The sequence below is a fragment of the Camelina sativa genome, chromosome 8 (assembly GCF_030686135.1).
Source record: "Camelina sativa cultivar CO46 ecotype springtype chromosome 8, ASM3068613v1".
NCBI classification, from domain to species: Eukaryota; Viridiplantae; Streptophyta; class Magnoliopsida; order Brassicales; family Brassicaceae; genus Camelina; species Camelina sativa.
In genome coordinates, this window is record NC_141887.1 from 11,045,941 (window position 1) to 11,058,808 (window position 12,868).

The 12,868-nt window shown below is 38.7% G+C and overlaps 1 long non-coding RNA gene and 1 pseudogene across 1 annotated transcript; one reads left to right on the forward strand and one right to left on the reverse strand.

The window, feature by feature from the left end:
• The first annotated feature begins 560 nt into the window (after window positions 1–560).
• LOC147939928 (protein FAR1-RELATED SEQUENCE 5 pseudogene) lies at window positions 561–1,913 on the forward strand (annotated as a pseudogene).
• An 8,188-nt stretch (window positions 1,914–10,101) lies between these two features.
• LOC147939929 (uncharacterized) lies at window positions 10,102–10,780 on the reverse strand. The gene is made up of 2 exons (XR_015563097.1): window positions 10,526–10,780; window positions 10,102–10,352 (listed from the first exon to the last, which is right to left on the reverse strand). It is a non-coding gene; the product is annotated as an uncharacterized LOC147939929 (long non-coding RNA).
• Between the last annotated feature and the right edge of the window lie 2,088 nt (window positions 10,781–12,868).

The following is a 12,868-nucleotide window of genomic DNA, read 5'->3' on the forward strand; positions in this document are numbered from 1 at the left end:
TAATTGCAATGGAGAATAATTATATAAATGAAGATTTTTTACCCAAGGAAGATGATGATTCAATAAGTGAAGACAGAGCTTCGGTTAGTGAATATGAGGAAGAAGAAGAAAACATTGCCAACAATGAGAATTATGGCCTATGGAGTTTTAGAAGCAAACAAAAAAATGAGCTAAAGGATGAGCTATGTCTTGGCATGGAGTTTAGCTCTGATGAGTCTGCATCTATAGCTTACAAAAAGTATGGAGGCAATCATGGTTTTGACGTAAGAAAACAACGAAGGTCGGTAAAAAAAGATAAGTTAGTAAGGCTTCAGTATGTTTGCTAAAAGGAGAGGTATAGGAAAGAAGAATCTAAGTTCGAAAAATCTTATTCAAAACCAATCACACGGTATGGTTGTAATGCTCATATGACTTGCTTCCTTCAGAAGAACGGAAGATATAAGATTGTGTCTTTCGAGCAGAACCATAACCATGATTTAGTGGGGACACCTATGAAGCATTTGTTGAAGGGCAATCGTGCAATATCTATCTCTCAAAAACAACATGCTGATAATGCTGAGATGTCAGGAATTTCAGCAAAAGCAACTGTTGAAATGATGAGCAGAGAAGTTGGGGGACGAGCAAATCTGGGATTTTTGGCGAAAGACTATCAAAATTACATATACCGAAAGCGAATAGCAAAAATGGAAAAGGGAGATGGTGGAGCAGTTTTGGAATATTTTCAAAAAAAGATTGAGGGTAATTCATCATTTTTTTATTCAATGCAGCTTGATGAAGATGATATGATCACTAATATCTTTTGGGCAGATGATCAGTCTATAAGTGATTACAGTCTTTTTGGAGATGTTGTTTGCTTTGACACAACTTATAAGACTAATGAGTATGATAGACCCTTTGCTCCATTTGTCGGGGATAATCATCACAAGCAAACTATAGTGTTTGGCGCTGCTCTCTTATATGATGAAACTACTGAGTCATACAAGTGGCTTTTCGAGACTTTTCTTGGAGCAATGTCCGGAAAACAACCAAAAACAATTCTGACTGACCAGTGTGCAGCAATGGTGGATGCAATAGTGAAGGTTTTCCCAGATACAAAACATAGGTTATGTGTTTGGCATATTTATCAAAATGCTGCAAAGAAGTTGAGTCATGTATTTCATGGAGCAGAACAATTTGCAATGGACTTCAGTAAGTGTGTATATGAACATGAGGAAGAAGAAGACTGGTTATTGGCATGGAATGATATGCTCCAGAAGCATAAATTGACAGAGAATAAATGGTTGAAGAATTTGTTTGAGCTCAAAGAAAAATGGGCAATGGTTTATTAACGTCATACTTTTACAGCGGATATGGTGAGCGCACAACGTAGTGAAAGTATGAATAGTATATTGAAAAAATATTTGAAGCGTAGTTATAACTTATTGTGATTCTTTGAACACTATGAGAGAGTGTTGGAGGATCGACGATATAAGGAATTAATTGCTGACTTCAATATGATGAATACCTCGCCGGTTTTATGTGCTACTGTAGAGATGTTGCAACATGCACAAGAAGTGTATACACCTGAAGTTTTTAGCTTGTTCTAGAAGCAATACATAGTTATCGGTGATTATGTTGCCAACAAGGTCAATAAGTCTGAGATGGTGTATGAATACAAAGTATCTTATCGTGGTGTAGCACGAGAGCACCAAAGTAACAAACGACCAAAAAAAAAATCCAGCATTTGTAACAAAATTAAACATTACCAATGGATGTTATTTTCTAAGCATTGTACTAGAAAGCAAGCTCAATGTCAACACAGGTACACACCCACCTCATTCTAAAAATCAAAACACCGATAAGAAAATAACAGAAAACGGCTTTTTCATACCTGGACAATTCCAGTATGTTCGATTCCTACATCGGACTATTGACAATGCGAAAACATATATTGACTTTAAAAAATTTTAAATTTCATACCTGCAATTATGATTTTGTGCTACAATATACAAAAACGTGATTAATTAGTAACTCCGTTAATATCGCCGTTAGGCCAATCTGACGTGAAAATTTTAGAAACATAACCATAACAACATCAGCTACACCATCCCTTATTCCAATAATCCACATTTCAGAAACATAACCAATTTTTATATTACCTTTCATGATCTATTTTTTTTTTCATATTTTATATACGCATCTACCCTATCATTTGGACCAGTCAACCCACAACCACTCAACATCTTCTTTGAAAGCGAATACCACAATCCAAATGCAACAAGAACACTTGATATGTGAAACGACCCGACCCGTTTTTTTAACTAAATAATAATAATAATAATAATAATAATAATAATAATAATAATAATAATAATAATAATAATAATAATAATAATAATAATAATAATAATAATAATAATAATAATAATAATAATAATAATAAACTACAACTAGGGTCCCATATCCACTAGCCATCTAACCACAATTACAACCAACAGCGGAAATAACCAATACCAATATCAAATTAATATCCAATAATAAGCCAATAATTATAAACATAAACAATATCCAAAAACCAACCAACATGAATCATAAAACCAGCAACCTAGCAATGTTTCTAATGATCCAACTCTAGCAACCTAGCAATGCCAGACAACAACCAATCGAGTCCCTAAAACATTCTCCTCTTCATTGTCTTGATTCCACGATCACACTTTGCCTTTACCTGCACCACAAACACAAATTGCAATGAATGAGTATTTTATAAACACTCAGTAAGACAATCCTCCCATCTACTGGGCTATACACACAAGCAATAGAGACATCTCTAACCATCAACCAACAATCAACAATCAACAATAACAAACCAGGACCCTGCATCGACCAACACCATGCTCGAAATAGCACGAAAACCCTAGGTTTTCCATGAAAGCAGGGAAGAGAAGAAGTGAGGAACTAGATATGAATTTACGCTTTGAGGTTTGTAGAGTTTTACACTTTAGAACATGAGGTTAAAAACAATTATACCCAATTCTATATTAACTAATTCATTAGAAATGTAAAAAAGAAAAAAAAATCAAACGTGTGCGAGAGGGAGCAAATGCAATCGTGGGTATTACTCGTGAGATTACATATATACAAATCTAATAATATTAATTAACATAAACACATTGGATTAGCAAACCGAACCAAACCGTTTGGGTTGAGGAAAAACGTAACCAAACGGTTTGAAGGTATATATGGGTTTGGTTTGGGTTGGTTTGAGTTCGGTTGGGTCGGTTCGGTTTGGTTCGGTTTGGTTAAAATGCCCACCCCTACCCACAACATAGCCATCTTGAGGTACACTCTGTCTCCTACCAGAAACTCGAGATCTCTCCTCCTCCTATCGGCATAACTCATCTGCCGATCCTGAGCTTCCTTCATGTTCAGCTTGAGAAACCGAATCTTCTTTGAGGTCTCCTGAACAAAATCTGCCCCGAACATGCTCCTCTCCCCCACCTGAGTCCAGCATAACGGTGTACGGCATGACCTCCCATACAAAGCCTCATAAGGAGCCATCGTAATACTCGCCTGATAGTTGTTGTTGTAAGCAAACTTTACCAGGTTCAGGTGATCTGCCCAATGGCCACCCCAATCCAACACACACATCCTCAACATATCCTCCAGCGTCTGGATCGTCCGCTCTGACTGTCCATCTGTCTGGGGATGATAAGCTGTACTCATATGCACCTTAGTGCCCATCTCTGCCTGAAATGCCATCCAAAACACCGAAGTGAACTTAGAATCTCTATCAGACACGATACTCGCTGGCAACCAATGCAATCTGACCACATACTTTCTAGCCAAGACCGCTGCTCCATCAGTCTTCTTAATGGCCAGAAAATGTGCTCACTTAGTTAACCGTTCCACAATGACCCAAATAGCATCAAAAGTCCGAGACACTGGTAATCCTACCACGAAATCCATCGTGATCATATCCCACTTCCACTCAGGAATGGGTAGACTCTTCAGTAACCCGCCTGGAACCTGATGCTCAGCCTTCACTAGCTGACACACATCGCACCTCGCGACCCAACTACCTACATCCTTCTTCATCCCGACCTAGTGATAATACCTCTTGAGATCACGGTACATCTTAGTCGCTCCTGGATGAATAGAAAACTTGCTCGCATAAGCCTCTCTCAGGATCTCCTGTCTCAACTCCTCATCCTTGAGCACACAAATCCGACTGTGCACCAAGATAGTACCATTATCTGAGACCTGATACTCTGAATCAACATCCTTAGAGGCATTCACCAGCCCCATATCCTTCTCCTGAGCAACCCGAACCCAGTTCAGAAGATCTGCTCTACCAACAGCTTCCAAACCCAACGGTTCCTAAGACACATCACATAACCTCAAAGCACTGATCTCTCCTACTAGAGACTCCATCTCCTGCTCCTGAGCCGAAACTACCCTCTTCTGACTCAGGGCATCTGCAACCGTGTTAGCCTTATCATGGTAATTGGCTATCTCCAAATCATAATCTGCCATCAGCTCCATCCACCGCCTCTGCCTCAAGTTCAGGTTGGGCTGAGTTAATATATACTTCAGGCTCTTATGATCTGTAAACACATGTACCTTTGCACCGTAAAGATAAGATCGCCAAATCTTCAGGATAGTTGCCCTCTTGCTTCCGCAACTGCCGCGAAGCATAGGCAATCACCTTCCCATGCTGCATCAACACACACCCCAAACCAACTCTGGATGCATCGGTATAAACCACATAGGGTTCTCCCTACTCAGGCAAAGCCAACACTGGAGTAGTAGTCAACATCTCCTTAAGGCTTGCAAATCCTTCCTCACACTCCTATGACCAAACGAAAGGAACTTCCTTCCCTGTCAACTTAGTCATAGGACGTGCTCTGCTCGCAAAACCCTGCACAAACCTCCTGTAGTAACCTGCCAAACCCAGAAAACTCCTGATCTCAGTGGCATTATGCGGTCTAGACCAATCTCTGATAGCCTGGATCTTCTCCGAATCCACAGAAACCCCATCTGTTGACACAACATGACCCAGAAAACCCATCTCCCGCTGCCAAAAACTACACTTGATCAACTTAGCAAACAACTTCTGCTTCCGCAGCTTCTCCAGAACTGCCCTCATATGCACTGCATGTTCCTCAGGACTCTTGGAATAAACCAGGATATCGTCGATGAAAATGATGACAGACACGTCCAAAAACTCTTGAAACACGCTGTTCATCAATCTCATAAACGCTGCTGGTGCGTTAGTCAACCCAAACGACATCACCACAAACTCATAATGCCCATACCTCGTCCTGAATGCAGTCTTCCTCACATCTGCCTCATCTATCGGTATCTGATGATAACCTTGGAGAACCAAGTAGCACCCCTCAACTGATCCAACAACTCATCGATTATAGGAAGAGGGTACTTGTTCTTCACAGTGACCCGATTCAAACCCCGGTAATCAATACACAACCGGAAACTCCCATCCTTCTTCTTGACAAATAACACCGGCGCTCCCCACGGTGATACACTAGGACGGATGAATCCCTTACTCAACAAATCCTCTAGCTGCTTCTTCAGCTCTGCCATCTCTGCTGGAGCCATTCTGTAAGGAGCCTTGGATAACGGCGTCGTCCCCGGTTCCAGTTCAATTGTGAAAGGATCAGACCGAGATGGTGGTAATCCCTGCAATGACTGAAACACATCCTCAAATTCCTCAACAACAGGAATACCGCTAACCGTAGACTTCCCCACTGACTCTGGCATAGATATAGTAACCAAATAAGCCTCACGGCCCTTCTTGATCATCTTCCAAGCCTGAATGGACGAGATCACGAGACTCCCTGAAGTCGGTCTAATACCCTGAAAAACCAACTTCCCTCCTCGATGCTCAAACTCCTCTCTATCCTGATGGCAATCCAAATGCACCATATGCCGATGCAACCAATCCATCCCGAGAATAACATCATACAACTCCACTAGAATGATAAGCAAATCCGCTAGCCATGACTCTCCTGCAATCTGAATATCAACTCCTCTAGCTCGTCCAAAAAATCTCAGGAACTTGCCTCCCGCAACTCTGACAACTCCTGTACGCTCCCCGGGATCCCCTCTGATCTCTGCACATTCTGCACACTCCGGAGTAATAAAGCTATGAGAAGCTCCAGAATCAAACATAACGGGGGACTTAAACCCACCCACCAACAAGGTCCCTACACAAATCTCATGTGTTCAGAACCTAACACTTTATCATAGCAAAAACATAAAATCTAAACCTACTGAAATTCACAAAGTTTAAGTACCAGAAATTATACCTGTGAACGCCCCGACACTGGTTCCTCTAGTCTCTGCAGTCGTGTAAACCCGTGGCGTCTGCTCAATACCTGCCACCTGCTGCCCTTTCGGCTGAACCTGCTGCAACGCCGCCACTACCACCGGCTGCAACTTGGGACACAAGGGCCTGATGTACCCTGGCTCCCTACAATGATAGCATACATGAACCACTGCCGTCGGGGCCCTCCTCTTGGTACATCTAGAAACCTTGTGATCCCTGCTCCCACAACCGAAGCAACTCGCACCACTCGGCCTCTGCATAGACTCCCACCTCCTCTTGGTTCCCTGCGTAGGCTTGCCGCCCTTGATAGAACCTCCATGATGCTGATCCTTACTAGGCTGAACTACTGGACTAACCGCCACTGACTGTGCCGGGATATCCTCCTAGATCTCTGCCGCAGTCTCAACCAGCTCTGCACACGTAGCATAACCCCGCCCTCTACAGTGAACCCTCAAATCGTCACGTAGGGCCCTCATAAATCTCCTGATTTGAGCCTCCTCATACTCCATAGCTCGACCCCCATAGCATAGAAGTCGACTGAACTCCAAATCCAGCTCTCGCACTGACCACGTCCCTTGAGATAACCGAAGGAACTGCACCTCCATCCGGTCCAATGCCTCCCTCAGAAAATACTTGCGGTTAAACTCCCCCACGAAGTCAGCCCAAGTTATCTCCCGCTGCACTCTCCTAGCAGCCACAGATCTCCTCCACACCTGAGCATCATCAATCAAATGGTGGACCCCAATGTCCACCCAAAACTCCCCAGGACATCTCAGAGTATGGAAGTTACGTTCCACACTCGTCCTCCATGCATCTGCAGCAGTAGGGTCTGTACCACCCGAAAACTTCGCAGTCTCGATGCCCTTCATCTCCTTGAGCATGGACAAATAATGACCATGTTCTCCCACATCTGCAGCCACTGGCTACCGCTCCTCTGCCACCATTGGTGGCACTACTTGATCTTGAGCCGGTACCACTGCTGGCAACCGCTCCAACAACTGTGCTAACAAGCCCGCAAGATCCATTCCAGGAACTCCACCCGCTAGGACCCCCACACCCGAGACCCTAACATCACCGGCCACTAGAGAATCCACACCACCCCCTCCAGCCACACTCATGGAATCCCATGGACACCCTGCGACTTGCCAACACCCTCAGCTGTCACACTCTGGTCCGCAGTCTCACTAACCTCTGGGACTCTGCCCCTACCACGACCACGTCCGCGTCCACGACCACGTCCACGTCCTCGACCACGACCAGCAACAACATCCCCTCTAACCATCTGCACTACCATGAACAGAAGGCTAAGCACATAATTAACATAACACAAAAACTTAAACTCACCGTGAAATCACACTATAGGCTCGAAGAGGATGTTCTAGGACTCCATGCCACACACAATTGACTAACTCCCGTAATCAATCAAAGCATGCAATCCCAAAATCAACAACAGAAACCTAGTGAACCCAAACCTAGAACCGTAAGGGCTCTGATACCAAACTGAAACGACCGACCCGTTTTTTTTTAAACTAAATAATAAATAATAATAATAAAATATAACTAGTGGTCCCATATCCACTAGCCACCTAACCACAATCACAACCAACAGCGGAAATAACCAATACCAATATCAAATTAATATCCAATAATAAGCCAATAATTATTACATAAACAATATCCAAAAACCAACCAACATGAATCATAAAACCAGCAACCTAGCAATATTTCTAATGACCCAACTCTAGCAACCTAGCAATGCCAGACAACAACCAATCGAGTCCCTAGAACATCCTCCTCTTTATTGACTTGATTCCACGATCACACTTTGCCTTTACCTGCACCACAAACACAAATTGCAATTCATGAGTATTTTATAAACACTTAGTAAGGCAATCATCCCATCTATTGGGCTATACACACAAGCAATAGAGACATCTCTAACCATCAACCAACAATCAACAATCAACAATAACAAACCAGGACCCTGCATCGACCGACACCAAACATGCATCGACCGACACCAAGCATGCATCGACCGACACCAGTTGGGGTTGCGTCGACCGATGCAAGGTTCACTTACATCGACCGACGCATGCTCGACATAGCACAAAAACCCTAGGTTTTACGCGCCGTCCTTGCACTTGCATCGACCGACGCACAAAGTGAATCGACCAATGCACTGCCGAGCATCGTTTTTTTCCCCGAAGCTTCTCGCCGGATCTTCGTTCCTACAACAAAAAATCTCGATCCCGAGCCACAAGAAAGCTTCCTAACGTCCCAAATAACAATCTAACAAGCCAAACAACACATAAAAAGCAGATCAGAGAAATCTCCAGCTTAGGCTTTGAATGGAAAAGGCATATCATGCAGAACAATTTAGGTAGTTCAAGCAGATCAAGCAGAATAAAAGTAGATCAAATATTTGGATGTTCAAGTGCAGATCAAAAGTGAACAGCATAAAAAAAGCTGTAGATCAGATCTGCATGTATTTCTCCTGCATTTACCACAAAAAGACAAAAAAAAATTGAACTGCACATAGATGAACTGCAGTAATTTTTAAAAATAAAAAAAAAATCTTGAATGGTAACTTAGTGATAGGAGAACTACATGGAAGGGTGAACTGCTATTTTTCTGTTCTTCCATTCAAAGCCTTAGATAAGCCATGGTCCTGCACTTACCTTTGCCACAGACGAATCTGAACTCTAATCAAGAAAAGAATACTTCCAGGAAGCTCCTACAAAGATCCTAGCTACAGATCTCTACAGGACTTAATACAAATAGGCTTTGTCTCTCGAAAAAATTAAGTCCTAAGGACTTTTAACCAAAAAACAAATTAATATAACAATCTCTTGCAACGCACGAGACTCAACCTAGTTAACTGATATGATATAAAGATATTGTGTTTATTCTAAAACTATTTGAATATTAATATACTCTTAAGAAAGTCTTAAAATAATATTTCTTATGTCGTAAATAAGATTTTATTATTTTTACTTTTTAATCATATTCCACATAAATTAACTGAAAACTTCAACTTGCTAAATAAAAATTGACATGACAGAAAAATGAAAAATATTTATATGAACATTTGATATGCCTGTTTTTTCCAAGATATACATATATTTATAAGGATAATAATATACCAGTAATTTTTGCATTGGTTGTAAAGTCTAGGAAAAAAATATACAATCTTTTTCTCTCTTGACTATTAATTATTATACTTTGATGCATGTTAATAAATAATTACTATTTTCCAGATACTTCAGAAAATTATAGATGTACAATAATAATTGTTTATGCATCCATAAGTTTACACTTCAAAACAATATGTATGCATACATTATATGAATATATGATGAGATGCATTCAACATATCTTTATTAAAATTAAAACAAAATTAGGAGAAGTTATGGTATTAATTTTTGTTTTTTTTTTTAAATTAGGGTTCTTTGATGGCATGCATAATGCAAAGTTGCAAACGAAAAATTAATGTTGTCTTAAAACCTGATATTTATTTATGTTTTACAAATATTTTATAAAAGTGTACTTATACTTTTGATTATATAATTTATCATAATCTTACTGAGCTACATGGTAATAGATTTCTAAAATACAAGAAAACCGTACCTCTATAAATAATATCGATGCATTTTTTGTATTCAAAAACTAGTTCGGAATTGAAGGTTTATCGAGGTTATATGCGACATTATTATATGACTTTAGAAGTACTTATTTGATGTTGTACAGGCATATATGTGTGCGATATGGAACTTGAATACTTTAAATAGGCAAACCTCTTTTATTATAATTATAATATTACAAAAAGCACATATTATGAATTTAATATAAAGACTCCAATATTATTAATAATTACATCTAAAGAGACAAATCAAGTCCCCAGTCTTTAGAATTATTCATGATAGAACTGTTTTTGTCGAATTTTGGAATAAGATCTACCGAGTAACGATCACGACTTCCAATGGTTGAAATGAGATCCCTTGTAAACAACTTTGGGATATGAGAATTTCTACACACAAGATTTAGTGATAAATCACATAAAAATGAGGTTGAAGGACTAGGAGGAGGGGAATCAAAACTCATTGTCAAACAACCATGTTCAGAACTATAACGAATGTTCTTAAATGGTTCGACATCTGATTTGAGTAGAGAAGCATCAAAGAAACAAGTATTAGAACATACATTATTGAAAGACGAGTAATTCAAAGATTGACGAACTTGTGATACTTGAGAAAATTTGGAGTATCGGTCAAGCTCCTTCTCCATATCTCTATTTTTTATGTGAGAACACTTTTGCTGTGGCTTTGTTTTGAGAGAATATTTTCTTGCAGAATTGCCAACTTAATTAAACCTTAGATTGTGAGACTATATTTTTTGAGACACTCTAACCCACATTGCTTTTATAAAGTTTTTGTTTTTGTTTTTATGACTTCACACATTGATGAGAAAAGGACTATGTCCTATTTATTATTAGTCTTAAGAGGTTAACTGCCTTGATTAAGCTTATTTAAGCATTTTTGGTATAATATCTTTTGGGTTTGATAATCACATTAATTTCGTGAAACTGGAAAAAAATATTTAAACTATATAGAAAAAAATAATGCCCAATATTAACTTTCTTCCTTTTGGTTTCATTAAATTTGATAAATTAAATGTACAGCTAATTATTACTTAATTATTGATTTATATAAGCAATAAAAGTGAGTCATAGAAATTAATAATAATACATTCATGACAATTGATGTAAATGTGGATAAACAAAATATTGAATTGCTGGCAAAAAATAAAAAAATATTGAATTTAAGCTTTTTGTGCTTTAGGAAACAATTAGCAACCAAAAGATTTTTTTTTCAATGAGAATATATATATATATATATATATATATATATATATATATATATATATATGTATGTATATATTTGAAATGCTATATTAATTTAACCAACAAAAAAATATTTACAAAGAGAGAAAAAAAATATTTAAGCGTTAAAACAAAAAGTTTGGAAATAGAGGGTTAGATATTAGTAATAAAAACAGAGGATAGTGTCACTATGTTCTTGGGGTTGCATAGAGTAGACTCCAACTAATGAGGAGTGTAGAGTCATCCATCGTTTGTCCGAACTGAAGTGCAAGAGATGATGCGGTTGGCGATCAATATGTCTATTGTTGAGGAGTTTAAAAAGGAGATCTTGTCGGTTATTTATGTTTTCTCCCTTTTCTTTCCTTCCAAATCTCGTAGATGGAAGCCTAGAAAGCAAGGCGGATGAGGAGAGAATCTTGTAAGGATTTCCGCTTGGTCATGATCGATTGGAGAGTGTAGTTCCAATTAGGAATGATGGAGTGTTCGACTAGTTTGATGTATATATAGTTCCACATCGTATAAGAATATGGTCAGGCAAAAAACTAATGATCAAGCGTCTTCACCGGCTTGCCGTATAGACTAAACAGTTGTGTGCTACCCCAGTTTTGTATTCGAGTCCATGTTGAAAGATTATATCTAATTGTTATCCAATTAATGAAAGCGTACCTTGGAATAGCTCACGAGACCTTTGAATAGCTAACGAGAACCGTACAACTTTATACAATTGAACTTTTGGAGAAGATTGTTGGATCTGTTTCCATGTTTTTTTGTTGACAATGATGATTTGAACTTTTTGTGGATTGCGGTAGCGCTTCAACCTCTAGTGCCCAACATTTGTGTCTCCATATCTCTAATCTTGTCCATTATATTACCTCCTTTGAGCCATGATCAAAAAAAAATGCTGAGAGATTCCTTATCTTTATTCGGAAAAACTCTCGAGCAAGGGGCCTTAGCCAAAGAAGTTTCCTCTCTAAAACCATAGTACCTTTGTTCCCTCACTGATGTTCCAAACTTTCATTGAGAATATACTAATTGCACCACGCTATCGAAAGAGAAGTATTGAGAAGTCTCCATATAAGAATTAGTGAGAACACCATACTTGTATACTTGAAAAAAGATAAAGCTTTTGTTGTGTTTAATGATATTTTTTTCGTACGATTGCAACGATGAACTCTGCTCCACCCACCAAACAAAATGAATGCCACTCAGAACCTTTGTCCTTTCTTAATTTACGTTTCCCACAAATATTAAAATTTAGATTGTAAGTAATTGTATACATAATTAATTATAAATTTAACAAAAGGTTACTATTGTCATCAAGTTAAGCCAAAATTTACTTCTAAAGCAATCAATTCTTCTTTTTCTATCAATGAATATCTCATTTAACTTCTGATTATGAGTAAAAAAGGTCCCATATGAAAAATTATCTATCATTTTCCGACAAAATGAGTTTCATCGAAAGTTTCTAATAAATAATAGTTTGACAAAATTATGACTTTTTCCGTCAAAAGTTATTACATTTTTTTACCAAACTTCGACTATTTAGGGTTTAATGTTCTCTGGTTGTCGAAACAGAGAGTGAGGTTAAAGATATTGATTAAGGTTGAAAAGGCTTGTTCCATAAATACGATTTAGCTAGGATTACATAGTTGAAGAAACTTATA